This window comes from Crinia signifera, chromosome 4, assembly GCF_055691185.1.
Source record: "Crinia signifera chromosome 4, ASM5569118v1, whole genome shotgun sequence".
Taxonomy (NCBI): domain Eukaryota; kingdom Metazoa; phylum Chordata; class Amphibia; order Anura; family Myobatrachidae; genus Crinia; species Crinia signifera.
The window spans coordinates 293,471,162-293,493,203 of record NC_139220.1 but is presented as its reverse complement, the minus strand read 5'-3'; the positions used below and the strand labels follow the sequence as shown (position 1 = coordinate 293,493,203).

Below are 22,042 nucleotides of genomic sequence, written 5' to 3'. Positions count from 1 at the left end.
AACAGATAGGACACTAAACTTACGGTATGTCACCTGGGCCAGTGGCGCAACGGATAACAAGTCTGACTACGGATCAGAAGATTGTAGGTTCGATTCCTACCTGGCTCGTCTTCGTTGCCGTGATCGTATAGTGGTTAGTACTCTGCGTTGTGGCCGCAGCAACCCTGGTTCGAATCCGGGTCACGGCATTTAGTGTTTTTTTTCTTGCTCATAAGTCGCTTTCTTACTTAAAGGTTTGGACAATTGTAGAAATTAAGCAGATTCTTTGAATGCCCTTGCACAATTTGTCTTTAATGCTTTTTGTGAAGCTATCTTTACATGCTTTGATTTATTTGATCGTATAGTGGTTAGTACTCTGCGTTGTGGCCGCAGCAACCCCGGTTCGAATCCGGGTCACGGCATTTAGTGTTTTTTTTCCTGCTGAAAGGTCGCTTCCTTACTTCAAGGTTTGGACAATTTTAGAAATTAAGCAGATTCTTTGAATGCACTTGCACAATTTGTCTTTAATGCTTTTTGTGATGCTATCTTTACATGCTTTGATTTATTTGTCTGTGAAACATTCTTTTGAAAGAATTCAAATTTGATATCAATTACTGAATTCTGGAAATTAAAATCTTGAGGCTTTGTCTTAGCAAGTTCATCACACACTGAAAAGATGTTTTTGCAGTAATAAGAAAATTGTCTTGCAATGTTAACAGGAAACTAGTCCTGGAGCAAGTGCATAGGTAACTCTTTCAAATTCATTCTGTACAGTATATACTTAAAAGAACTCTAAAATCCAAAACTAGGTTCAAAAACAGATAGGACACTAAACTTACGGTATGTCACCTGGGCCAGTGGCGCAACGGATAACGCGTCTGACTACGGATCAGAAGATTGTAGGTTCGATTCCTACCTGGCTCGTCTTCGTTGCCGTGATCGTATAGTGGTTAGTACTCTGCGTTGTGGCCGCAGCAACCCCGGTTCGAATCCGGGTCACGGCATTTAGTGTTTTTTTTCTTGCTCATAAGTCGCTTTCTTACTTAAAGGTTTGGACAATTGTAGAAATTAAGCAGATTCTTTGAATAACCTTGCACAATTTGTTTTTAATGCTTTTTGTGAAGCTATCTTTACATGCTTTGATTTATTTGTCTGTGAAACATTCTTTTGAAAGAATTCAAATTTGACATCGATTCCTGAATTCTGGAAATTAAAATCTTGAGGCTTTTTCTTAGCAAGTTCATCACACACTGAAAAGATGTTTTTGCAGTAATAAGAAAATTGTCTTGCAATGTTAACAGGAAACTAGCCCTGGAGCAAGTGCATAGGTAACTCTTTCAAATTCATTCTGTACAGTATATACTAAAAAGAACTCTAAAATCCAAAACTAGATTCAAAAACAGATAGGACACTAAACTTACCGTATGTCACCTGGGCCAGTGGCGCAACGGATAACGCGTCTGACTACGGATCAGAAGATTGTAGGTTCGATTCCTACCTGGCTCGTCTTCGTTGCCGTGATCGTATAGTGGTTAGTACTCTGCGTTGTGGCCGCAGCAACCCTGGTTCGAATCCGGGTCACGGCATTTAGTGTTTTTTTTCTTGCTCATAAGTCGCTTTCTTACTTAAAGGTTTGGACAATTGTAGAAATTAAGCAGATTCTTTGAATGCCCTTGCACAATTTGTCTTTAATGCTTTTTGTGAAGCTATCTTTACATGCTTTGATTTATTTGATCGTATAGTGGTTAGTACTCTGCGTTGTGGCCGCAGCAACCCCGGTTCGAATCCGGGTCACGGCATTTAGTGTTTTTTTTCCTGCTGAAAGGTCGCTTCCTTACTTCAAGGTTTTGACAATTTTAGAAATTAAGCAGATTATTTGAATGCACTTGCACAATTTGTCTTTAATGCTTTTTGTGAAGCTATCTTTACATGCTTTGATTTATTTGTCTGTGAAACATTCTTTTGAAAGAATTCAAATTTGACATCAATTACTGAATTCTGGAAATTAAAATCTTGAGGCTTTGTCTTAGCAAGTTCATCACACACTGAAAAGATGTTTTTGCAGTAATAAGAAAATTGTCTTGCAATGTTAACAGGAAACTAGCCCTGGAGCAAGTGCATAGGTAACTCTTTCAAATTCATTCTGTACAGTATATACTTAAAAGAACTCTAAAATCCAAAACTAGGTTCAAAAACAGATAGGACACTAAACTTAGCGTATGTCACCTGGGCCAGTGGCGCAACGGATAACGCGTCTGACTACGGATCAGAAGATTGTAGGTTCGATTCCTACCTGGCTCGTCTTCGTTGCCGTGATCGTATAGTGGTTAGTACTCTGCGTTGTGGCCGCAGCAACCCCGGTTCGAATCCGGGTCACGGCATTTAGTGTTTTTTTTCTTGCACATAAGTCGCTTTCTTACTTAAAGGTTTGGACAATTGTAGAAATTAAGCAGATTCTTTGAATGCACTTGCACAATTTGTCTTTAATGCTTTTTGTGAAGCTATCTTTACATGCTTTGATTTATTTGTCTGTGAAACATTCTTTTGAAAGAATTCAAATTTGACATCAATTACTGAATTCTGGAAATTAAAATCTTGAGGCTTTGTCTTAGCAAGTTCATCACACACTGAAAAGATGTTTTTGCAGTAATAAGAAAATTGTCTTGCAATGTTAACAGGAAACTAGCCCTGGAGCAAGTGCATAGGTAACTCTTTCAAATTCATTCTGTACAGTATATACTAAAAAGAACTCTAAAATCCAAAACTAGGTTCAAAAACAGATAGGACACTAAACTTACAGTATGTCACCTGGGCCAGTGGCGCAACGGATAACGCGTCTGACTATGGATCAGAAGATTGTAGGTTCGATTCCTACCTGGCTCGTCTTCGTTGCCGTGATCGTATAGTGGTTAGTACTCTGCGTTGTGGCCGCAGCAACCCCGGTTCGAATCCGGGTCACGGCATTTAGTGTTTTTTTTCTTGCACATAAGTCGCTTTCTTACTTAAAGGTTTGGACAATTGTAGAAATTAAGCAGATTCTTTGAATGCCCTTGCACAATTTGTCTTTAATGCTTTTTGTGAAGCTATCTTTACATGCTTTGATTTATTTGTCTCTGAAACATTCTTTTGAAAGAATTCAAATTTGACATCGATTCCTGAATTCTGGAAATTAAAATCTTGAGGCTTAGCAAGTTCATCACACACTGAAAAGATGTTTTTGCAGTAATAAGAAAATTGTCTTGCAATGTTAACAGGAAACTAGCCCTGGAGCAAGTGCATAGGTAACTCTTTCAAATTCATTCTGTACAGTATATACTAAAAAGAACTCTAAAATCCAAAACTAGATTCAAAAACAGATAGGACACTAAACTTACCGTATGTCACCTGGGCCAGTGGCGCAACGGATAACGCGTCTGACTACGGATCAGAAGATTGTAGGTTCGATTCCTACCTGGCTCGTCTTCGTTGCCGTGATCGTATAGTGGTTAGTACTCTGCGTTGTCGCCGCAGCAACCCCGGTTCGAATCCGGGTCACGGCATTTAGTGTTTTTTTTCTTGCTCATAAGTCGCTTTCTTACTTAAAGGTTTGGACAATTGTAGAAATTAAGCAGATTCTTTGAATAACCTTGCACAATTTGTTTTTAATGCTTTTTGTGAAGCTATCTTTACATGCTTTGATTTATTTGATCGTATAGTGGTTAGTACTCTGCGTTGTGGCCGCAGCAACCCCGGTTCGAATCCGGGTCACGGCATTTAGTGTTTTTTTTCCTGCTGAAAGGTCGCTTCCTTACTTCAAGGTTTGGACAATTTTAGAAATTAAGCAGATTCTTTGAATGCACTTGCACAATTTGTCTTTAATGCTTTTTGTGAAGCTATCTTTACATGCTTTGATTTATTTGTCTGTGAAACATTCTTTTGAAAGAATTCAAATTTGACATCAATTACTGAATTCTGGAAATTAAAATCTTGAGGCTTTGTCTTAGCAAGTTCATCACACACTGAAAAGATGTTTTTGCAGTAATAAGAAAATTGTCTTGCAATGTTAACAGGAAACTAGCCCTGGAGCAAGTGCATAGGTAACTCTTTCAAATTCATTCTGTACAGTATATACTTAAAAGAACTCTAAAATCCAAAACTAGGTTCAAAAACAGATAGGACACTAAACTTAGCGTATGTCACCTGGGCCAGTGGCGCAACGGATAACGCGTCTAACTACGGATCAGAAGATTGTAGGTTTGATTCCTACCTGGCTCGTCTTCGTTGCCGTGATCGTATAGTGGTTAGTACTCTGCGTTGTGGCCGCAGCAACCCCGGTTCGAATCCGGGTCACGGCATTTAGTGTTTTTTTTCTTGCACATAAGTCGCTTTCTTACTTAAAGGTTTGGACAATTGTAGAAATTAAGCAGATTCTTTGAATGCCCTTGCACAATTTGTCTTTAATGCTTTTTGTGAAGCTATCTTTACATGCTTTGATTTATTTGTCTCTGAAACATTCTTTTGAAAGAATTCAAATTTGACATCGATTCCTGAATTCTGGAAATTAAAATCTTGAGGCTTAGCAAGTTCATCACACACTGAAAAGATGTTTTTGCAGTAATAAGAAAATTGTCTTGCAATGTTAACAGGAAACTAGCCCTGGAGCAAGTGCATAGGTAACTCTTTCAAATTCATTCTGTACAGTATATACTAAAAAGAACTCTAAAATCCAAAACTAGATTCAAAAACAGATAGGACACTAAACTTACCGTATGTCACCTGGGCCAGTGGCGCAACGGATAACGCGTCTGACTACGGATCAGAAGATTGTAGGTTCGATTCCTACCTGGCTCGTCTTCGTTGCCGTGATCGTATAGTGGTTAGTACTCTGCGTTGTGGCCGCAGCAACCCCGGTTCGAATCCGGGTCACGGCATTTAGTGTTTTTTTTCTTGCTCATAAGTCGCTTTCTTACTTAAAGGTTTGGACAATTGTAGAAATTAAGCAGATTCTTTGAATAACCTTGCACAATTTGTTTTTAATGCTTTTTGTGAAGCTATCTTTACATGCTTTGATTTATTTGTCTGTGAAACATTCTTTTGAAAGAATTCAAATTTGACATCGATTCCTGAATTCTGGAAATTAAAATCTTGAGGCTTTGTCTTAGCAAGTTCATCACACACTGAAAAGATGTTTTTGCAGTAATAAGAAAATTGTCTTGCAATGTTAACAGGAAACTAGCCCTGGAGCAAGTGCATAGGTAACTCTTTCAAATTCATTCTGTACAGTAAATACTAAAAAGAACTCTAAAATCCAAAACTAGATTCAAAAACAGATAGGACACTAAACTTACCGTATGTCACCTGGGCCAGTGGCGCAACGGATAACGCGTCTGACTACGGATCAGAAGATTGTAGGTTCGATTCCTACCTGGCTCGTCTTCGTTGCCGTGATCGTATAGTGGTTAGTACTCTGCGTTGTGGCCGCAGCAACCCTGGTTCGAATCCGGGTCACGGCATTTAGTGTTTTTTTTCTTGCTCATAAGTCGCTTTCTTACTTAAAGGTTTGGACAATTGTTGAAATTAAGCAGATTCTTTGAATGCCCTTGCACAATTTGTCTTTAATGCTTTTTGTGAAGCTATCTTTACATGCTTTGATTTATTTGATCGTATAGTGGTTAGTACTCTGCGTTGTGGCCGCAGCAACCACGGTTCGAATCCGGGTCACGGCATTTAGTGTTTTTTTTCCTGCTGAAAGGTCGCTTCCTTACTTCAAGGTTTGGACAATTTTAGAAATTAAGCAGATTCTTTGAATGCACTTGCACAATTTGTCTTTAATGCTTTTTGTGAAGCTATCTTTACATGCTTTGATTTATTTGTCTGTGAAACATTCTTTTGAAAGAATTCAAATTTGACATCAATTACTGAATTCTGGAAATTAAAATCTTGAGGCTTTGTCTTAGCAAGTTCATCACACACTGAAAAGATGTTTTTGCAGTAATAAGAAAATTGTCTTGCAATGTTAACAGGAAACTAGCCCTGGAGCAAGTGCATAGGTAACTCTTTCAAATTCATTCTGTACAGTATATACTTAAAAGAACTCTAAAATCCAAAACTAGGTTCAAAAACAGATAGGACACTAAACTTAGCGTATGTCACCTGGGCCAGTGGCGCAACGGATAACGCGTCTGACTACGGATCAGAAGATTGTAGGTTCGATTCCTACCTGGCTCGTCTTCGTTGCCGTGATCGTATAGTGGTTAGTACTCTGCGTTGTGGCCGCAGCAACCCCGGTTCGAATCCGGGTCACGGCATTTAGTGTTTTTTTTCTTGCACATAAGTCGCTTTCTTACTTAAAGGTTTGGACAATTGTAGAAATTAAGCAGATTCTTTGAATGCACTTGCACAATTTGTCTTTAATGCTTTTTGTGAAGCTATCTTTACATGCTTTGATTTATTTGTCTGTGAAACATTCTTTTGAAAGAATTCAAATTTGATATCAATTACTGAATTCTGGAAATTAAAATCTTGAGGCTTTGTCTTAGCAAGTTCATCACACACTGAAAAGATGTTTTTGCAGTAATAAGAAAATTGTCTTGCAATGTTAACAGGAAACTAGTCCTGGAGCAAGTGCATAGGTAACTCTTTCAAATTCATTCTGTACAGTATATACTTAAAAGAACTCTAAAATCCAAAACTAGGTTCAAAAACAGATAGGACACTAAACTTACGGTATGTCACCTGGGCCAGTGGCGCAACGGATAACGCGTCTGACTACGGATCAGAAGATTGTAGGTTCGATTCCTACCTGGCTCGTCTTCGTTGCCGTGATCGTATAGTGGTTAGTACTCTGCGTTGTGGCCGCAGCAACCCCGGATCGAATCCGGGTCACGGCATTTAGTGTTTTTTTTCTTGCTCATAAGTCGCTTTCTTACTTAAAGGTTTGGACAATTGTAGAAATTAAGCAGATTCTTTGAATAACCTTGCACAATTTGTTTTTAATGCTTTTTGTGAAGCTATCTTTACATGCTTTGATTTATTTGTCTGTGAAACATTCTTTTGAAAGAATTCAAATTTGACATCGATTCCTGAATTCTGGAAATTAAAATCTTGAGGCTTTGTCTTAGCAAGTTCATCACACACTGAAAAGATGTTTTTGCAGTAATAAGAAAATTGTCTTGCAATGTTAACAGGAAACTAGCCCTGGAGCAAGTGCATAGGTAACTCTTTCAAATTCATTCTGTACAGTATATACTAAAAAGAACTCTAAAATCCAAAACTAGATTCAAAAACAGATAGGACACTAAACTTACCGTATGTCACCTGGGCCAGTGGCGCAACGGATAACGCGTCTGACTACGGATCAGAAGATTGTAGGTTCGATTCCTACCTGGCTCGTCTTCGTTGCCGTGATCGTATAGTGGTTAGTACTCTGCGTTGTGGCCGCAGCAACCCTGGTTCGAATCCGGGTCACGGCATTTAGTGGTTTTTTTCTTGCTCATAAGTCGCTTTCTTACTTAAAGGTTTGGACAATTGTAGAAATTAAGCAGATTCTTTGAATGCCCTTGCACAATTTGTCTTTAATGCTTTTTGTGAAGCTATCTTTACATGCTTTGATTTATTTGATCGTATAGTGGTTAGTACTCTGCGTTGTGGCCGCAGCAACCCCGGTTCGAATCCGGGTCACGGCATTTAGTGTTTTTTTTCCTGCTGAAAGGTCGCTTCCTTACTTCAAGGTTTGGACAATTTTAGAAATTAAGCAGATTCTTTGAATGCACTTGCACAATTTGTCTTTAATGCTTTTTGTGAAGCTATCTTTACATGCTTTGATTTATTTGTCTGTGAAACATTCTTTTGAAAGAATTCAAATTTGACATCAATTACTGAATTCTGGAAATTAAAATCTTGAGGCTTTGCTTAGCAAGTTCATCACACACTGAAAAGATGTTTTTGCAGTAATAAGAAAATTGTCTTGCAATGTTAACAGGAAACTAGCCCTGGAGCAAGTGCATAGGTAACTCTTTCAAATTCATTCTGTACAGTATATACTTAAAAGAACTCTAAAATCCAAAACTAGGTTCAAAAACAGATAGGACACTAAACTTAGCGTATGTCACCTGGGCCAGTGGCGCAACGGATAACGCGTCTGACTACGGATCAGAAGATTGTAGGTTCGATTCCTACCTGGCTCGTCTTCGTTGCCGTGATCGTATAGTGGTTAGTACTCTGCGTTGTGGCCGCAGCAACCCCGGTTCGAATCCGGGTCACGGCATTTAGTGTTTTTTTTCTTGCACATAAGTCGCTTTCTTACTTAAAGGTTTGGACAATTGTAGAAATTAAGCAGATTCTTTGAATGCACTTGCACAATTTGTCTTTAATGCTTTTTGTGCTGCTATCTTTACATGCTTTGATTTATTTGTCTGTGAAACATTCTTTTGAAAGAATTCAAATTTGACATCAATTACTGAATTCTGGAAATTAAAATCTTGAGGCTTTGTCTTAGCAAGTTCATCACACACTGAAAAGATGTTTTTGCAGTAATAAGAAAATTGTCTTGCAATGTTAACAGGAAACTAGCCCTGGAGCAAGTGCATAGGTAACTCTTTCAAATTCATTCTGTACAGTATATACTTAAAAGAACTCTAAAATCCAAAACTAGGTTCAAAAACAGATAGGACACTAAACTTAGCGTATGTCACCTGGGCCAGTGGCGCAACGGATAACGCGTCTGACTACGGATCAGAAGATTGTAGGTTCGATTCCTACCTGGCTCGTCTTCGTTGCCGTGATCGTATAGTGGTTAGTACTCTGCGTTGTGGCCGCAGCAACCCCGGTTCGAATCCGGGTCACGGCATTTAGTGTTTTTTTTCTTGCACATAAGTCGCTTTCTTACTTAAAGGTTTGGACAATTGTAGAAATTAAGCAGATTCTTTGAATGCACTTGCACAATTTGTCTTTAATGCTTTTTGTGAAGCTATCTTTACATGCTTTGATTTATTTGTCTGTGAAACATTCTTTTGAAAGATTTCAAATTTGACATCAATTACTGAATTCTGGAAATTAAAATCTTGAGGCTTTGTCTTAGCAAGTTCATCACACACTGAAAAGATGTTTTTGCAGTAATAAGAAAATTGTCTTGCAATGTTAACAGGAAACTAGTCCTGGAGCAAGTGCATAGGTAACTCTTTCAAATTCATTCTGTACAGTATATACTTAAAAGAACTCTAAAATCCAAAACTAGGTTCAAAAACAGATAGGACACTAAACTTACGGTATGTCACCTGGGCCAGTGGCGCAACGGATAACAAGTCTGACTACGGATCAGAAGATTGTAGGTTCGATTCCTACCTGGCTCGTCTTCGTTGCCGTGATCGTATAGTGGTTAGTACTCTGCGTTGTGGCCGCAGCAACCCCGGTTCGAATCCGGGTCACGGCATTTAGTGTTTTTTTTCTTGCACATAAGTCGCTTTCTTACTTAAAGGTTTGGACAATTGTAGAAATTAAGCAGATTCTTTGAATGCCCTTGCACAATTTGTCTTTAATGCTTTTTGTGAAGCTATCTTTACATGCTTTGATTTATTTGTCTCTGAAACATTCTTTTGAAAGAATTCAAATTTGACATCGATTCCTGAATTCTGGAAATTAAAATCTTGAGGCTTAGCAAGTTCATCACACACTGAAAAGATGTTTTTGCAGTAATAAGAAAATTGTCTTGCAATGTTAACAGGAAACTAGCCCTGGAGCAAGTGCATAGGTAACTCTTTCAAATTCATTCTGTACAGTATATACTAAAAAGAACTCTAAAATCCAAAACTAGATTCAAAAACAGATAGGACACTAAACTTACCGTATGTCACCTGGGCCAGTGGCGCAACGGATAACGCGTCTGACTACGGATCAGAAGATTGTAGGTTCGATTCCTACCTGGCTCGTCTTCGTTGCCGTGATCGTATAGTGGTTAGTACTCTGCGTTGTGGCCGCAGCAACCCTGGTTCAAATCCGGGTCACGGCATTTAGTGTTTTTTTTCTTGCTCATAAGTCGCTTTCTTACTTAAAGGTTTGGACAATTGTAGAAATTAAGCAGATTCTTTGAATGCCCTTGCACAATTTGTCTTTAATGCTTTTTGTGAAGCTATCTTTACATGCTTTGATTTATTTGATCGTATAGTGGTTAGTACTCTGCGTTGTGGCCGCAGCAACCCCGGTTCGAATCCGGGTCACGGCATTTAGTGTTTTTTTTCCTGCTGAAAGGTCGCTTCCTTACTTCAAGGTTTGGACAATTTTAGAAATTAAGCAGATTCTTTGAATGCACTTGCACAATTTGTCTTTAATGCTTTTTGTGAAGCTATCTTTACATGCTTTGATTTATTTGTCTGTGAAACATTCTTTTGAAAGAATTCAAATTTGACATCAATTACTGAATTCTGGAAATTAAAATCTTGAGGCTTTGCTTAGCAAGTTCATCACACACTGAAAAGATGTTTTTGCAGTAATAAGAAAATTGTCTTGCAATGTTAACAGGAAACTAGCCCTGGAGCAAGTGCATAGGTAACTCTTTCAAATTCATTCTGTACAGTATATACTTAAAAGAACTCTAAAATCCAAAACTAGGTTCAAAAACAGATAGGACACTAAACTTAGCGTATGTCACCTGGGCCAGTGGCGCAACGGATAACGCGTCTGACTACGGATCAGAAGATTGTAGGTTCGATTCCTACCTGGCTCGTCTTCGTTGCCGTGATCGTATAGTGGTTAGTACTCTGCGTTGTGGCCGCAGCAACCCCGGTTCGAATCCGGGTCACGGCATTTAGTGTTTTTTTTCTTGCACATAAGTCGCTTTCTTACTTAAAGGTTTGGACAATTGTAGAAATTAAGCAGATTCTTTGAATGCACTTGCACAATTTGTCTTTAATGCTTTTTGTGCTGCTATCTTTACATGCTTTGATTTATTTGTCTGTGAAACATTCTTTTGAAAGAATTCAAATTTGACATCAATTACTGAATTCTGGAAATTAAAATCTTGAGGCTTTGTCTTAGCAAGTTCATCACACACTGAAAAGATGTTTTTGCAGTAATAAGAAAATTGTCTTGCAATGTTAACAGGAAACTAGCCCTGGAGCAAGTGCATAGGTAACTCTTTCAAATTCATTCTGTACAGTATATACTTAAAAGAACTCTAAAATCCAAAACTAGGTTCAAAAACAGATAGGACACTAAACTTAGCGTATGTCACCTGGGCCAGTGGCGCAACGGATAACGCGTCTGACTACGGATCAGAAGATTGTAGGTTCGATTCCTACCTGGCTCGTCTTCGTTGCCGTGATCGTATAGTGGTTAGTACTCTGCGTTGTGGCCGCAGCAACCCCGGTTCGAATCCGGGTCACGGCATTTAGTGTTTTTTTTCTTGCACATAAGTCGCTTTCTTACTTAAAGGTTTGGACAATTGTAGAAATTAAGCAGATTCTTTGAATGCACTTGCACAATTTGTCTTTAATGCTTTTTGTGAAGCTATCTTTACATGCTTTGATTTATTTGTCTGTGAAACATTCTTTTGAAAGAATTCAAATTTGACATCAATTACTGAATTCTGGAAATTAAAATCTTGAGGCTTTGTCTTAGCAAGTTCATCACACACTGAAAAGATGTTTTTGCAGTAATAAGAAAATTGTCTTGCAATGTTAACAGGAAACTAGTCCTGGAGCAAGTGCATAGGTAACTCTTTCAAATTCATTCTGTACAGTATATACTTAAAAGAACTCTAAAATCCAAAACTAGGTTCAAAAACAGATAGGACACTAAACTTACGGTATGTCACCTGGGCCAGTGGCGCAACGGATAACAAGTCTGACTACGGATCAGAAGATTGTAGGTTCGATTCCTACCTGGCTCGTCTTCGTTGCCGTGATCGTATAGTGGTTAGTACTCTGCGTTGTGGCCGCAGCAACCCCGGTTCGAATCCGGGTCACGGCATTTAGTGTTTTTTTTCTTGCACATAAGTCGCTTTCTTACTTAAAGGTTTGGACAATTGTAGAAATTAAGCAGATTCTTTGAATGCCCTTGCACAATTTGTCTTTAATGCTTTTTGTGAAGCTATCTTTACATGCTTTGATTTATTTGTCTCTGAAACATTCTTTTGAAAGAATTCAAATTTGACATCGATTCCTGAATTCTGGAAATTAAAATCTTGAGGCTTAGCAAGTTCATCACACACTGAAAAGATGTTTTTGCAGTAATAAGAAAATTGTCTTGCAATGTTAACAGGAAACTAGCCCTGGAGCAAGTGCATAGGTAACTCTTTCAAATTCATTCTGTACAGTATATACTAAAAAGAACTCTAAAATCCAAAACTAGATTCAAAAACAGATAGGACACTAAACTTACCGTATGTCACCTGGGCCAGTGGCGCAACGGATAACGCGTCTGACTACGGATCAGAAGATTGTAGGTTCAATTCCTACCTGGCTCGTCTTCGTTGCCGTGATCGTATAGTGGTTAGTACTCTGCGTTGTGGCCGCAGCAACCCCGGTTCGAATCCGGGTCACGGCATTTAGTGTTTTTTTTCTTGCTCATAAGTCGCTTTCTTACTTAAAGGTTTGGACAATTGTAGAAATTAAGCAGATTCTTTGAATAACCTTGCACAATTTGTTTTTAATGCTTTTTGTGAAGCTATCTTTACATGCTTTGATTTATTTGTCTGTGAAACATTCTTTTGAAAGAATTCAAATTTGACATCGATTCCTGAATTCTGGAAATTAAAATCTTGAGGCTTTGTCTTAGCAAGTTCATCACACACTGAAAAGATGTTTTTGCAGTAATAAGAAAATTGTCTTGCAATGTTAACAGGAAACTAGCCCTGGAGCAAGTGCATAGGTAACTCTTTCAAATTCATTCTGTACAGTATATACTAAAAAGAACTCTAAAATCCAAAACTAGATTCAAAAACATATAGGACACTAAACTTACCGTATGTCACCTGGGCCAGTGGCGCAACGGATAACGCGTCTGACTACGGATCAGAAGATTGTAGGTTCGATTCCTACCTGGCTCGTCTTCGTTGCCGTGATCGTATAGTGGTTAGTACTCTGCGTTGTGGCCGCAGCAACCCTGGTTCAAATCCGGGTCACGGCATTTAGTGTTTTTTTTCTTGCTCATAAGTCGCTTTCTTACTTAAAGGTTTGGACAATTGTAGAAATTAAGCAGATTCTTTGAATGCCCTTGCACAATTTGTCTTTAATGCTTTTTGTGAAGCTATCTTTACATGCTTTGATTTATTTGATCGTATAGTGGTTAGTACTCTGCGTTGTGGCCGCAGCAACCACGGTTCGAATCCGGGTCACGGCATTTAGTGTTTTTTTTCCTGCTGAAAGGTCGCTTCCTTACTTCAAGGTTTGGACAATTTTAGAAATTAAGCAGATTCTTTGAATGCACTTGCACAATTTGTCTTTAATGCTTTTTGTGAAGCTATCTTTACATGCTTTGATTTATTTGTCTGTGAAACATTCTTTTGAAAGAATTCAAATTTGACATCAATTACTGAATTCTGGAAATTAAAATCTTGAGGCTTTGTCTTAGCAAGTTCATCACACACTGAAAAGATGTTTTTGCAGTAATAAGAAAATTGTCTTGCAATGTTAACAGGAAACTAGCCCTGGAGCAAGTGCATAGGTAACTCTTTCAAATTCATTCTGTACAGTATATACTTAAAAGAACTCTAAAATCCACAACTAGGTTCAAAAACAGATAGGACACTAAACTTACCGTATGTCACCTGGGCCAGTGGCGCAACGGATAACGCGTCTGACTACGGATCAGAAGATTGTAGGTTCGATTCCTACCTGGCTCGTCTTCGTTGCTATGATCGTATAGTGGTTAGTACTCTGCGTTGTGGCTGCAGCAACCCCGGTTCGAATCCGGGTCACGGCATTTAGTGTTTTTTTTCTTGCTCATAAGTCGCTTTCTTACTTAAAGGTTTGGACAATTGTAGAAATTAAGCAGATTCTTTGAATGCCCTTGCACAATTTGTCTTTAATGCTTTTTGTGAAGCTATCTTTACATGCTTTGATTTATTTGTCTCTTAAACATTCTTTTGAAAGAATTCAAATTTGACATCGATTCCTGAATTCTGGAAATTAAAATCTTGAGGCTTAGCAAGTTCATCACACACTGAAAAGATGTTTTTGCAGTAATAAGAAAATTGTCTTGCAATGTTAACAGGAAACTAGCCCTGGAGCAAGTGCATAGGTAACTCTTTCAAATTCATTCTGTACAGTATATACTAAAAAGAACTCTAAAATCCAAAACTAGATTCAAAAACAGATAGGACACTAAACTTACGGTATGTCACCTGGGCCAGTGGCGCAACGGATAACGCGTCTGACTACGGATCAGAAGATTGTAGGTTCGATTCCTACCTGGCTCGTCTTCGTTGCCGTGATCGTATAGTGGTTAGTACTCTGCGTTGTGGCCGCAGCAACCCCGGTTCGAATCCGGGTCACGGCATTTAGTGTTTTTTTTCTTGCTCATAAGTCGCTTTCTTACTTAAAGGTTTGGACAATTGTAGAAATTAAGCAGATTCTTTGAATAACCTTGCACAATTTGTTTTTAATGCTTTTTGTGAAGCTATCTTTACATGCTTTGATTTATTTGTCTGTGAAACATTCTTTTGAAAGAATTCAAATTTGACATCGATTCCTGAATTCTGGAAATTAAAATCTTGAGGCTTTGTCTTAGCAAGTTCATCACACACTGAAAAGATGTTTTTGCAGTAATAAGAAAATTGTCTTGCAATGTTAACAGGAAACTAGCCCTGGAGCAAGTGCATAGGTAACTCTTTCAAATTCATTCTGTACAGTATATACTAAAAAGAACTCTAAAATCCAAAACTAGATTCAAAAACAGATAGGACACTAAACTTACTGTATGTCACCTGGGCCAGTGGCGCAACGGATAACGCGTCTGACTACGGATCAGAAGATTGTAGGTTCGATTCCTACCTGGCTCGTCTTCGTTGCCGTGATCGTATAGTGGTTAGTACTCTGCGTTGTGGCCGCAGCAACCCCGGTTCGAATCCGGGTCACGGCATTTAGTGTTTTTTTCTTGCTCATTAGTCGCTTTCTTACTTAAAGGTTTGGACAATTGTAGAAATTAAGCAGATTCTTTGAATGCCCTTGCACAATTTGTCTTTAATGCTTTTTGTGAAGCTATCTTTACATGCTTTGATTTATTTGATCGTATAGTGGTTAGTACTCTGCGTTGTGGCCGCAGCAACCCCGGTTCGAATCCGGGTCACGGCATTTAGTGTTTTTTTTCCTGCTGAAAGGTCGCTTCCTTACTTCAAGGTTTGGACAATTTTAGAAATTAAGCAGATTCTTTGAATGCACTTGCACAATTTGTCTTTAATGCTTTTTGTGAAGCTATCTTTACATGCTTTGATTTATTTGTCTGTGAAACATTCTTTTGAAAGAATTCAAATTTGACATCAATTACTGAATTCTGGAAATTAAAATCTTGAGGCTTTGTCTTAGCAAGTTCATCACACACTGAAAAGATGTTTTTGCAGTAATAAGAAAATTGTCTTGCAATGTTAACAGGAAACTAGCCCTGGAGCAAGTGCATAGGTAACTCTTTTAAATTCATTCTGTACAGTATATACTAAAAAGAACTCTAAAATCCAAAACTAGATTCAAAAACAGATAGGACACTAAACTTACCGTATGTCACCTGGGCCAGTGGCGCAACGGATAACGCGTCTGACTACGGATCAGAAGATTGTAGGTTCGATTCCTACCTGGCTCGTCTTCGTTGCCGTGATCGTATAGTGGTTAGTACTCTGCGTTGTGGCCGCAGCAACCCTGGTTCAAATCCGGGTCACGGCATTTAGTGTTTTTTTTCTTGCTCATAAGTCGCTTTCTTACTTAAAGGTTTGGACAATTGTAGAAATTAAGCAGATTCTTTGAATGCCCTTGCACAATTTGTCTTTAATGCTTTTTGTGAAGCTATCTTTACATGCTTTGATTTATTTGATCGTATAGTGGTTAGTACTCTGCGTTGTGGCCGCAGCAACCCCGGTTCGAATCCGGGTCACGGCATTTAGTGTTTTTTTTCCTGCTGAAAGGTCGCTTCCTTACTTCAAGGTTTGGACAATTTTAGAAATTAAGCAGATTCTTTGAATGCACTTGCACAATTTGTCTTTAATGCTTTTTGTGAAGCTATCTTTACATGCTTTGATTTATTTGTCTGTGAAACATTCTTTTGAAAGAATTCAAATTTGACATCAATTACTGAATTCTGGAAATTAAAATCTTGAGGCTTTGTCTTAGCAAGTTCATCACACACTGAAAAGATGTTTTTGCAGTAATAAGAAAATTGTCTTGCAATGTTAACAGGAAACTAGCCCTGGAGCAAGTGCATAGGTAACTCTTTCAAATTCATTCTGTACAGTATATACTTAAAAGAACTCTAAAATCCACAACTAGGTTCAAAAACAGATAGGACACTAAACTTACCGTATGTCACCTGGGCCAGTGGCGCAACGGATAACGCGTCTGACTACGGATCAGAAGATTGTAGGTTTGTTTCCTACCTGGCTCGTCTTCGTTGCTATGATCGTATAGTGGTTAGTACTCTGCGTTGTGGCTGCAGCAACCCCGGTTCGAATCCGGGTCACGGCATTTAGTGTTTTTTTTCTTGCTCATAAGTCGCTTTCTTACTTAAAGGTTTGGACAATTGTAGAAATTAAGCAGATTCTTTGAATGCCCTTGCACAATTTGTCTTTAATGCTTTTTGTGAAGCTATCTTTACATGCTTTGATTTATTTGTCTCTTAAACATTCTTTTGAAAGAATTCAAATTTGACATCGATTCCTGAATTCTGGAAATTAAAATCTTGAGGCTTAGCAAGTTCATCACACACTGAAAAGATGTTTTTGCAGTAATAAGAAAATTGTCTTGCAATGTTAACAGGAAACTAGCCCTGGAGCAAGTGCATAGGTAACTCTTTCAAATTCATTCTGTACAGTATATACTAAAAAGAACTCTAAAATCCAAAACTAGATTCAAAAACAGATAGGACACTAAACTTACGGTATGTCACCTGGGCCAGTGGCGCAACGGATAACGCGTCTGACTACGGATCAGAAGATTGTAGGTTCGACTCCTACCTGGCTCGTCTTCGTTGCCGTGATCGTATAGTGGTTAGTACTCTGCGTTGTGGCCGCAGCAACCCCGGTTCGAATCCGGGTCACGGCATTTAGTGTTTTTTTTCTTGCTCATAAGTCGCTTTCTTACTTAAAGGTTTGGACAATTGTAGAAATTAAGCAGATTCTTTGAATAACCTTGCACAATTTGTTTTTAATGCTTTTTGTGAAGCTATCTTTACATGCTTTGATTTATTTGTCTGTGAAACATTCTTTTGAAAGAATTCAAATTTGACATCGATTCCTGAATTCTGGAAATTAAAATCTTGAGGCTTTGTCTTAGCAAGTTCATCACACACTGAAAAGATGTTTTTGCAGTAATAAGAAAATTGTCTTGCAATGTTAACAGGAAACTAGCCCTGGAGCAAGTGCATAGGTAACTCTTTCAAATTCATTCTGTACAGTATATACTAAAAAGAACTCTAAAATCCAAAACTAGATTCAAAAACAGATAGGACACTAAACTTACTGTATGTCACCTGGGCCAGTGGCGCAACGGATAACGCGTCTGACTACGGATCAGAAGATTGTAGGTTCGATTCCTACCTGGCTCGTCTTCGTTGCCGTGATCGTATAGTGGTTAGTACTCTGCGTTGTGGCCGCAGCAACCCCGGTTCGAATCCGGGTCACGGCATTTAGTGTTTTTTTTCTTGCTCATTAGTCGCTTTCTTACTTAAAGGTTTGGACAATTGTAGAAATTAAGCAGATTCTTTGAATGCCCTTGCACAATTTGTCTTTAATGCTTTTTGTGAAGCTATCTTTACATGCTTTGATTTATTTGATCGTATAGTGGTTAGTACTCTGCGTTGTGGCCGCAGCAACCCCGGTTCGAATCCGGGTCACGGCATTTAGTGTTTTTTTTCCTGCTGAAAGGTCGCTTCCTTACTTCAAGGTTTGGACAATTTTAGAAATTAAGCAGATTCTTTGAATGCACTTGCACAATTTGTCTTTAATGCTTTTTGTGAAGCTATCTTTACATGTCACCTGGGCCAGTGGCGCAACGGATAACGCGTCTGACTACGGATCAGAAGATTGTAGGTTCGATTCCTACCTGGCTCGTCTTCGTTGCCGTGATCGTATAGTGGTTAGTACTCTGCGTTGTGGCCGCAGCAACCCTGGTTCAAATCCGGGTCACGGCATTTAGTGTTTTTTTTCTTGCTCATAAGTCGCTTTCTTACTTAAAGGTTTGGACAATTGTAGAAATTAAGCAGATTCTTTGAATGCCCTTGCACAATTTGTCTTTAATGCTTTTTGTGAAGCTATCTTTACATGCTTTGATTTATTTGATCGTATAGTGGTTAGTACTCTGCGTTGTGGCCGCAGCAACCCCGGTTCGAATCCGGGTCACGGCATTTAGTGTTTTTTTTCCTGCTGAAAGGTCGCTTCCTTACTTCAAGGTTTGGACAATTTTAGAAATTAAGCAGATTCTTTGAATGCACTTGCACAATTTGTCTTTAATGCTTTTTGTGAAGCTATCTTTACATGCTTTGATTTATTTGTCTGTGAAACATTCTTTTGAAAGAATTCAAATTTGACATCAATTACTGAATTCTGGAAATTAAAATCTTGAGGCTTTGTCTTAGCAAGTTCATCACACACTGAAAAGATGTTTTTGCAGTAATAAGAAAATTGTCTTGCAATGTTAACAGGAAACTAGCCCTGGAGCAAGTGCATAGGTAACTCTTTCAAATTCATTCTGTACAGTATATACTTAAAAGAACTCTAAAATCCAAAACTAGGTTCAAAAACAGATAGGACACTAAACTTACCATATGTCACCTGGGCCAGTGGCGCAACGGATAACGCGTCTTACTACGGATCAGAAGATTGTAGGTTCGATTCCTACCTGGCTCGTCTTCGTTGCCGTGATCGTATAGTGGTTAGTACTCTGCGTTGTGGCCGCAGCAACCCTGGTTCGAATCCGGGTCACGGCATTTAGTGTTTTTTTTCTTGCTCATAAGTCGCTTTCTTACTTAAAGGTTTGGACAATTGTAGAAATTAAGCAGATTCTTTGAATGCCCTTGCACAATTTGTCTTTAATGCTTTTTGTAAAGCTATCTTTACATGCTTTGATTTATTTGTCTGTGAAACATTCTTTTGAAAGAATTCAAATTTGACATCTATTCCTGAATTCTGGAAATTAAAATCTTGAGGCTTTGTCTTAGCAAGTTCATCACACACTGAAAAGATGTTTTTGCAGTAATAAGAAAATTGTCTTGCAATGTTAACAGGAAACTAGCCCTGGAGCAAGTGCATAGGTAACTCTTTCAAATTCATTCTGTACAGTATATACTTAAAAGAACTCTAAAATCCAAAACTAGGTTCAAAAACAGATAGGACACTAAACTTACCATATGTCACCTGGGCCAGTGGCGCAACAGATAACGCGTCTGACTACGGATCAGAAGATTGTAGGTTCGATTCCTACCTGGCTCGTCTTCGTTGCCGTGATCGTATAGTGGTTAGTACTCTGCGTTGTGGCCGCAGCAACCCCGGTTCGAATCCGGGTCACGGCATTTAGTGTTTTTTTTCCTGCTGAAAGGTCGCTTCCTTACTTCAAGGTTTGGACAATTTTAGAAATTAAGCAGATTCTTTGAATGCACTTGCACAATTTGTCTTTAATGCTTTTTGTGAAGCTATCTTTACATGCTTTGATTTATTTGTCTGTGAAACATTCTTTTGAAAGAATTCAAATTTGACATCTATTCCTGAATTCTGGAAATTAAAATCTTGAGGCTTTGTCTTAGCAAGTTCATCGCACACTGAAAAGATGTTTTTGCAGTAATAAGAAAATTGTCTTGAAATGTTAACAGGAAACTAGCCCTGGAGCAAGTGCATAGGTAACTCTTTCAAATTCATTCTGTACAGTATATACTTAAAAGAACTCTAAAATCCAAAACTGGGCTCAAAAACAGATAGGACACTAAACTTACCGTATGTCACCTGGGCCAGTGGCGCAACGGATAACGCGTCTGACTACGGATCAGAAGATTGTAGGTTCGATTCCTACCTGGCTCGTCTTCGTTGCCGTGATCGTATAGTGGTTAGTACTCTGCGTTGTGGCCGCAGCAACCCCGGTTCGAATCCGGGTCACGGCATTTAGTGTTTTTTTTCTTGCTCATAAGTCGCTTTCTTACTTAAAGGTTTAGACAATTGTAGAAATTAAGCAGATTCTTTGAATGCCCTTGCACAATTTGTCTTTAATGCTTTTTGTGAAGCTATCTTTACATGCTTTGATTTATTTGTCTCTGAAACATTCTTTTGAAAGAATTCAAATTTGACATCGATTCCTGAATTCTGGAAATTAAAATCTTGAGGCTTAGCAAGTTCATCACACACTGAAAAGATGTTTTTGCAGTAATAAGAAAATTGTCTTGCAATGTTAACAGGAAACTAGCCCTGGAGCAAGTGCATAGGTAACTCTTTCAAATTCATTCTGTACAGTATATACTAAAAAGAACTCTAAAATCCAAAACTAGATTCAAAAACAGATAGGACACTAAACTTACCGTATGTCACCTGGGCCAGTGGCGCAACGGATAACGTGTATGACTACGGATCAGAAGATTGTAGGTTCGATTCCTACCTGGCTCGTCTTCGTTGCCGTGATCGTATAGTGGTTAGTACTCTGCGTTGTGGCCGCAGCAACCCCGGTTCGAATCCGGGACACGGCATTTAGTGTTTTTTTTCTTGCTCATTAGTCGCTTTCTTACTTAAAGGTTTGGACAATTGTAGAAATTAAGCAGATTCTTTGAATGCCCTTGCACAATTTGTCTTTAATGCTTTTTGTGAAGCTATCTTTACATGCTTTGATTTATTTGTCTCTGAAACATTCTTTTGAAAGAATTCAAATTTGACATCGATTCCTGAATTCTGGAAATTAAAATCTTGAGGCTTAGCAAGTTCATCACACACTGAAAAGATGTTTTTGCAGTAATAAGAAAATTGTCTTGCAATGTTAACAGGAAACTAGCCCTGGAGCAAGTGCATAGGTAACTCTTTCAAATTCATTCTGTACAGTATATACTAAAAAGAACTCTAAAATCCAAAACTAGATTCAAAAACAGATAGGACACTAAACTTACCGTATGTCACCTGGGCCAGTGGCGCAACGGATAACGCGTCTGACTACGGATCAGAAGATTGTAGGTTCGATTCCTACCTGGCTCGTCTTCGTTGCCGTGATCGTATAGTGGTTAGTACTCTGCGTTGTGGCCGCAGCAACCCCGGTTCGAATCCGGGTCACGGCATTTAGTGTTTTTTTTCTTGCTCATAAGTCGCTTTCTTACTTAAAGGTTTGGACAATTGTAGAAATTAAGCAGATTCTTTGAATAACCTTGCACAATTTGTTTTTAATGCTTTTTGTGAAGCTATCTTTACATGCTTTGATTTATTTGTCTGTGAAACATTCTTTTGAAAGAATTCAAATTTGACATCTATTCCTGAATTCTGGAAATTAAAATCTTGAGGCTTTTTCTTAGCAAGTTCATCACACACTGAAAAGATGTTTTTGCAGTAATAAGAAAATTGTCTTGCAATGTTAACAGGAAACTAGCCCTGGAGCAAGTGCATAGGTAACTCTTTCAAATTCATTCTGTACAGTATATACTAAAAAGAACTCTAAAATCCAAAACTAGATTCAAAAACAGATAGGACACTAAACTTACCGTATGTCACCTGGGCCAGTGGCGCAACGGATAACGCGTCTGACTACGGATCAGAAGATTGTAGGTTCGATTCCTACCTGGCTCGTCTTCGTTGCCGTGATCGTATAGTGGTTAGTACTCTGCGTTGTGGCCGCAGCAACCCCGGTTCGAATCCGGGTCACGGCATTTAGTGTTTTTTTTCTTGCTCATAAGTCGCTTTCTTACTTAAAGGTTTGGACAATTGTAGAAA

The 22,042-nt window shown here is 38.6% G+C and overlaps 62 non-coding genes across 62 annotated transcripts; all 62 read left to right on the top strand.

Annotated features, from left to right (window-relative positions):
* Nucleotides 1–116: 116 nt before the first annotated feature.
* Nucleotides 117–188, top strand: TRNAH-GUG (transfer RNA histidin (anticodon GUG)). The gene has a single exon. It is a non-coding gene; the product is annotated as a tRNA-His (tRNA).
* A 642-nt stretch (nt 189–830) lies between these two features.
* Nucleotides 831–903, top strand: TRNAR-ACG (transfer RNA arginine (anticodon ACG)). Its single transcript has one exon. It is a non-coding gene; the product is annotated as a tRNA-Arg (tRNA).
* Nucleotides 904–911: 8 nt separating this feature from the next.
* TRNAH-GUG (transfer RNA histidin (anticodon GUG)) lies at nt 912–983 on the top strand. Its single transcript has one exon. It is a non-coding gene; the product is annotated as a tRNA-His (tRNA).
* A 429-nt stretch (nt 984–1,412) lies between these two features.
* On the top strand, nt 1,413–1,485 carry TRNAR-ACG (transfer RNA arginine (anticodon ACG)). Its single transcript has one exon. It is a non-coding gene; the product is annotated as a tRNA-Arg (tRNA).
* Nucleotides 1,486–1,493: 8 nt separating this feature from the next.
* On the top strand, nt 1,494–1,565 carry TRNAH-GUG (transfer RNA histidin (anticodon GUG)). The gene has a single exon. It is a non-coding gene; the product is annotated as a tRNA-His (tRNA).
* Nucleotides 1,566–2,207: 642 nt separating this feature from the next.
* TRNAR-ACG (transfer RNA arginine (anticodon ACG)) lies at nt 2,208–2,280 on the top strand. The gene has a single exon. It is a non-coding gene; the product is annotated as a tRNA-Arg (tRNA).
* An 8-nt stretch (nt 2,281–2,288) lies between these two features.
* On the top strand, nt 2,289–2,360 carry TRNAH-GUG (transfer RNA histidin (anticodon GUG)). The gene has a single exon. It is a non-coding gene; the product is annotated as a tRNA-His (tRNA).
* A 429-nt stretch (nt 2,361–2,789) lies between these two features.
* Nucleotides 2,790–2,862, top strand: TRNAH-AUG (transfer RNA histidin (anticodon AUG)). Its single transcript has one exon. It is a non-coding gene; the product is annotated as a tRNA-His (tRNA).
* An 8-nt stretch (nt 2,863–2,870) lies between these two features.
* TRNAH-GUG (transfer RNA histidin (anticodon GUG)) lies at nt 2,871–2,942 on the top strand. The gene has a single exon. It is a non-coding gene; the product is annotated as a tRNA-His (tRNA).
* A 423-nt stretch (nt 2,943–3,365) lies between these two features.
* Nucleotides 3,366–3,438, top strand: TRNAR-ACG (transfer RNA arginine (anticodon ACG)). The gene has a single exon. It is a non-coding gene; the product is annotated as a tRNA-Arg (tRNA).
* Nucleotides 3,439–3,446: 8 nt separating this feature from the next.
* On the top strand, nt 3,447–3,518 carry TRNAD-GUC (transfer RNA aspartic acid (anticodon GUC)). The gene has a single exon. It is a non-coding gene; the product is annotated as a tRNA-Asp (tRNA).
* A 642-nt stretch (nt 3,519–4,160) lies between these two features.
* On the top strand, nt 4,161–4,233 carry TRNAR-ACG (transfer RNA arginine (anticodon ACG)). The gene has a single exon. It is a non-coding gene; the product is annotated as a tRNA-Arg (tRNA).
* Nucleotides 4,234–4,241: 8 nt separating this feature from the next.
* Nucleotides 4,242–4,313, top strand: TRNAH-GUG (transfer RNA histidin (anticodon GUG)). The gene has a single exon. It is a non-coding gene; the product is annotated as a tRNA-His (tRNA).
* A 423-nt stretch (nt 4,314–4,736) lies between these two features.
* TRNAR-ACG (transfer RNA arginine (anticodon ACG)) lies at nt 4,737–4,809 on the top strand. Its single transcript has one exon. It is a non-coding gene; the product is annotated as a tRNA-Arg (tRNA).
* An 8-nt stretch (nt 4,810–4,817) lies between these two features.
* TRNAH-GUG (transfer RNA histidin (anticodon GUG)) lies at nt 4,818–4,889 on the top strand. Its single transcript has one exon. It is a non-coding gene; the product is annotated as a tRNA-His (tRNA).
* A 429-nt stretch (nt 4,890–5,318) lies between these two features.
* On the top strand, nt 5,319–5,391 carry TRNAR-ACG (transfer RNA arginine (anticodon ACG)). The gene has a single exon. It is a non-coding gene; the product is annotated as a tRNA-Arg (tRNA).
* An 8-nt stretch (nt 5,392–5,399) lies between these two features.
* Nucleotides 5,400–5,471, top strand: TRNAH-GUG (transfer RNA histidin (anticodon GUG)). The gene has a single exon. It is a non-coding gene; the product is annotated as a tRNA-His (tRNA).
* Nucleotides 5,472–6,113: 642 nt separating this feature from the next.
* Nucleotides 6,114–6,186, top strand: TRNAR-ACG (transfer RNA arginine (anticodon ACG)). The gene has a single exon. It is a non-coding gene; the product is annotated as a tRNA-Arg (tRNA).
* Nucleotides 6,187–6,194: 8 nt separating this feature from the next.
* On the top strand, nt 6,195–6,266 carry TRNAH-GUG (transfer RNA histidin (anticodon GUG)). Its single transcript has one exon. It is a non-coding gene; the product is annotated as a tRNA-His (tRNA).
* A 429-nt stretch (nt 6,267–6,695) lies between these two features.
* On the top strand, nt 6,696–6,768 carry TRNAR-ACG (transfer RNA arginine (anticodon ACG)). The gene has a single exon. It is a non-coding gene; the product is annotated as a tRNA-Arg (tRNA).
* An 8-nt stretch (nt 6,769–6,776) lies between these two features.
* On the top strand, nt 6,777–6,848 carry TRNAH-GUG (transfer RNA histidin (anticodon GUG)). The gene has a single exon. It is a non-coding gene; the product is annotated as a tRNA-His (tRNA).
* A 429-nt stretch (nt 6,849–7,277) lies between these two features.
* TRNAR-ACG (transfer RNA arginine (anticodon ACG)) lies at nt 7,278–7,350 on the top strand. The gene has a single exon. It is a non-coding gene; the product is annotated as a tRNA-Arg (tRNA).
* An 8-nt stretch (nt 7,351–7,358) lies between these two features.
* On the top strand, nt 7,359–7,430 carry TRNAH-GUG (transfer RNA histidin (anticodon GUG)). Its single transcript has one exon. It is a non-coding gene; the product is annotated as a tRNA-His (tRNA).
* Nucleotides 7,431–8,071: 641 nt separating this feature from the next.
* On the top strand, nt 8,072–8,144 carry TRNAR-ACG (transfer RNA arginine (anticodon ACG)). The gene has a single exon. It is a non-coding gene; the product is annotated as a tRNA-Arg (tRNA).
* An 8-nt stretch (nt 8,145–8,152) lies between these two features.
* On the top strand, nt 8,153–8,224 carry TRNAH-GUG (transfer RNA histidin (anticodon GUG)). Its single transcript has one exon. It is a non-coding gene; the product is annotated as a tRNA-His (tRNA).
* Nucleotides 8,225–8,653: 429 nt separating this feature from the next.
* On the top strand, nt 8,654–8,726 carry TRNAR-ACG (transfer RNA arginine (anticodon ACG)). The gene has a single exon. It is a non-coding gene; the product is annotated as a tRNA-Arg (tRNA).
* An 8-nt stretch (nt 8,727–8,734) lies between these two features.
* TRNAH-GUG (transfer RNA histidin (anticodon GUG)) lies at nt 8,735–8,806 on the top strand. The gene has a single exon. It is a non-coding gene; the product is annotated as a tRNA-His (tRNA).
* Nucleotides 8,807–9,316: 510 nt separating this feature from the next.
* On the top strand, nt 9,317–9,388 carry TRNAH-GUG (transfer RNA histidin (anticodon GUG)). Its single transcript has one exon. It is a non-coding gene; the product is annotated as a tRNA-His (tRNA).
* Nucleotides 9,389–9,811: 423 nt separating this feature from the next.
* On the top strand, nt 9,812–9,884 carry TRNAR-ACG (transfer RNA arginine (anticodon ACG)). Its single transcript has one exon. It is a non-coding gene; the product is annotated as a tRNA-Arg (tRNA).
* Nucleotides 9,885–9,892: 8 nt separating this feature from the next.
* On the top strand, nt 9,893–9,964 carry TRNAH-GUG (transfer RNA histidin (anticodon GUG)). The gene has a single exon. It is a non-coding gene; the product is annotated as a tRNA-His (tRNA).
* A 641-nt stretch (nt 9,965–10,605) lies between these two features.
* Nucleotides 10,606–10,678, top strand: TRNAR-ACG (transfer RNA arginine (anticodon ACG)). The gene has a single exon. It is a non-coding gene; the product is annotated as a tRNA-Arg (tRNA).
* An 8-nt stretch (nt 10,679–10,686) lies between these two features.
* Nucleotides 10,687–10,758, top strand: TRNAH-GUG (transfer RNA histidin (anticodon GUG)). Its single transcript has one exon. It is a non-coding gene; the product is annotated as a tRNA-His (tRNA).
* Nucleotides 10,759–11,187: 429 nt separating this feature from the next.
* On the top strand, nt 11,188–11,260 carry TRNAR-ACG (transfer RNA arginine (anticodon ACG)). The gene has a single exon. It is a non-coding gene; the product is annotated as a tRNA-Arg (tRNA).
* Nucleotides 11,261–11,268: 8 nt separating this feature from the next.
* On the top strand, nt 11,269–11,340 carry TRNAH-GUG (transfer RNA histidin (anticodon GUG)). Its single transcript has one exon. It is a non-coding gene; the product is annotated as a tRNA-His (tRNA).
* Nucleotides 11,341–11,850: 510 nt separating this feature from the next.
* TRNAH-GUG (transfer RNA histidin (anticodon GUG)) lies at nt 11,851–11,922 on the top strand. The gene has a single exon. It is a non-coding gene; the product is annotated as a tRNA-His (tRNA).
* Nucleotides 11,923–12,345: 423 nt separating this feature from the next.
* On the top strand, nt 12,346–12,418 carry TRNAR-ACG (transfer RNA arginine (anticodon ACG)). Its single transcript has one exon. It is a non-coding gene; the product is annotated as a tRNA-Arg (tRNA).
* An 8-nt stretch (nt 12,419–12,426) lies between these two features.
* On the top strand, nt 12,427–12,498 carry TRNAH-GUG (transfer RNA histidin (anticodon GUG)). Its single transcript has one exon. It is a non-coding gene; the product is annotated as a tRNA-His (tRNA).
* Nucleotides 12,499–12,927: 429 nt separating this feature from the next.
* Nucleotides 12,928–13,000, top strand: TRNAR-ACG (transfer RNA arginine (anticodon ACG)). The gene has a single exon. It is a non-coding gene; the product is annotated as a tRNA-Arg (tRNA).
* An 8-nt stretch (nt 13,001–13,008) lies between these two features.
* On the top strand, nt 13,009–13,080 carry TRNAH-GUG (transfer RNA histidin (anticodon GUG)). The gene has a single exon. It is a non-coding gene; the product is annotated as a tRNA-His (tRNA).
* A 642-nt stretch (nt 13,081–13,722) lies between these two features.
* TRNAR-ACG (transfer RNA arginine (anticodon ACG)) lies at nt 13,723–13,795 on the top strand. Its single transcript has one exon. It is a non-coding gene; the product is annotated as a tRNA-Arg (tRNA).
* A 503-nt stretch (nt 13,796–14,298) lies between these two features.
* Nucleotides 14,299–14,371, top strand: TRNAR-ACG (transfer RNA arginine (anticodon ACG)). Its single transcript has one exon. It is a non-coding gene; the product is annotated as a tRNA-Arg (tRNA).
* Nucleotides 14,372–14,379: 8 nt separating this feature from the next.
* TRNAH-GUG (transfer RNA histidin (anticodon GUG)) lies at nt 14,380–14,451 on the top strand. Its single transcript has one exon. It is a non-coding gene; the product is annotated as a tRNA-His (tRNA).
* A 429-nt stretch (nt 14,452–14,880) lies between these two features.
* Nucleotides 14,881–14,953, top strand: TRNAR-ACG (transfer RNA arginine (anticodon ACG)). Its single transcript has one exon. It is a non-coding gene; the product is annotated as a tRNA-Arg (tRNA).
* Nucleotides 14,954–14,961: 8 nt separating this feature from the next.
* On the top strand, nt 14,962–15,033 carry TRNAH-GUG (transfer RNA histidin (anticodon GUG)). The gene has a single exon. It is a non-coding gene; the product is annotated as a tRNA-His (tRNA).
* A 641-nt stretch (nt 15,034–15,674) lies between these two features.
* TRNAR-ACG (transfer RNA arginine (anticodon ACG)) lies at nt 15,675–15,747 on the top strand. Its single transcript has one exon. It is a non-coding gene; the product is annotated as a tRNA-Arg (tRNA).
* Nucleotides 15,748–15,755: 8 nt separating this feature from the next.
* Nucleotides 15,756–15,827, top strand: TRNAH-GUG (transfer RNA histidin (anticodon GUG)). Its single transcript has one exon. It is a non-coding gene; the product is annotated as a tRNA-His (tRNA).
* A 1,218-nt stretch (nt 15,828–17,045) lies between these two features.
* On the top strand, nt 17,046–17,118 carry TRNAR-ACG (transfer RNA arginine (anticodon ACG)). Its single transcript has one exon. It is a non-coding gene; the product is annotated as a tRNA-Arg (tRNA).
* An 8-nt stretch (nt 17,119–17,126) lies between these two features.
* Nucleotides 17,127–17,198, top strand: TRNAH-GUG (transfer RNA histidin (anticodon GUG)). The gene has a single exon. It is a non-coding gene; the product is annotated as a tRNA-His (tRNA).
* A 429-nt stretch (nt 17,199–17,627) lies between these two features.
* On the top strand, nt 17,628–17,700 carry TRNAR-ACG (transfer RNA arginine (anticodon ACG)). Its single transcript has one exon. It is a non-coding gene; the product is annotated as a tRNA-Arg (tRNA).
* An 8-nt stretch (nt 17,701–17,708) lies between these two features.
* On the top strand, nt 17,709–17,780 carry TRNAH-GUG (transfer RNA histidin (anticodon GUG)). The gene has a single exon. It is a non-coding gene; the product is annotated as a tRNA-His (tRNA).
* A 352-nt stretch (nt 17,781–18,132) lies between these two features.
* TRNAR-ACG (transfer RNA arginine (anticodon ACG)) lies at nt 18,133–18,205 on the top strand. Its single transcript has one exon. It is a non-coding gene; the product is annotated as a tRNA-Arg (tRNA).
* An 8-nt stretch (nt 18,206–18,213) lies between these two features.
* Nucleotides 18,214–18,285, top strand: TRNAH-GUG (transfer RNA histidin (anticodon GUG)). Its single transcript has one exon. It is a non-coding gene; the product is annotated as a tRNA-His (tRNA).
* A 642-nt stretch (nt 18,286–18,927) lies between these two features.
* Nucleotides 18,928–19,000, top strand: TRNAR-ACG (transfer RNA arginine (anticodon ACG)). The gene has a single exon. It is a non-coding gene; the product is annotated as a tRNA-Arg (tRNA).
* An 8-nt stretch (nt 19,001–19,008) lies between these two features.
* On the top strand, nt 19,009–19,080 carry TRNAH-GUG (transfer RNA histidin (anticodon GUG)). Its single transcript has one exon. It is a non-coding gene; the product is annotated as a tRNA-His (tRNA).
* Nucleotides 19,081–19,509: 429 nt separating this feature from the next.
* TRNAR-ACG (transfer RNA arginine (anticodon ACG)) lies at nt 19,510–19,582 on the top strand. Its single transcript has one exon. It is a non-coding gene; the product is annotated as a tRNA-Arg (tRNA).
* Nucleotides 19,583–19,590: 8 nt separating this feature from the next.
* Nucleotides 19,591–19,662, top strand: TRNAH-GUG (transfer RNA histidin (anticodon GUG)). The gene has a single exon. It is a non-coding gene; the product is annotated as a tRNA-His (tRNA).
* A 429-nt stretch (nt 19,663–20,091) lies between these two features.
* TRNAR-ACG (transfer RNA arginine (anticodon ACG)) lies at nt 20,092–20,164 on the top strand. The gene has a single exon. It is a non-coding gene; the product is annotated as a tRNA-Arg (tRNA).
* Nucleotides 20,165–20,172: 8 nt separating this feature from the next.
* Nucleotides 20,173–20,244, top strand: TRNAH-GUG (transfer RNA histidin (anticodon GUG)). The gene has a single exon. It is a non-coding gene; the product is annotated as a tRNA-His (tRNA).
* Nucleotides 20,245–21,243: 999 nt separating this feature from the next.
* TRNAR-ACG (transfer RNA arginine (anticodon ACG)) lies at nt 21,244–21,316 on the top strand. The gene has a single exon. It is a non-coding gene; the product is annotated as a tRNA-Arg (tRNA).
* An 8-nt stretch (nt 21,317–21,324) lies between these two features.
* On the top strand, nt 21,325–21,396 carry TRNAH-GUG (transfer RNA histidin (anticodon GUG)). Its single transcript has one exon. It is a non-coding gene; the product is annotated as a tRNA-His (tRNA).
* Nucleotides 21,397–21,825: 429 nt separating this feature from the next.
* On the top strand, nt 21,826–21,898 carry TRNAR-ACG (transfer RNA arginine (anticodon ACG)). The gene has a single exon. It is a non-coding gene; the product is annotated as a tRNA-Arg (tRNA).
* Nucleotides 21,899–21,906: 8 nt separating this feature from the next.
* TRNAH-GUG (transfer RNA histidin (anticodon GUG)) lies at nt 21,907–21,978 on the top strand. The gene has a single exon. It is a non-coding gene; the product is annotated as a tRNA-His (tRNA).
* The last annotated feature ends 64 nt before the right edge of the window (nt 21,979–22,042 follow it).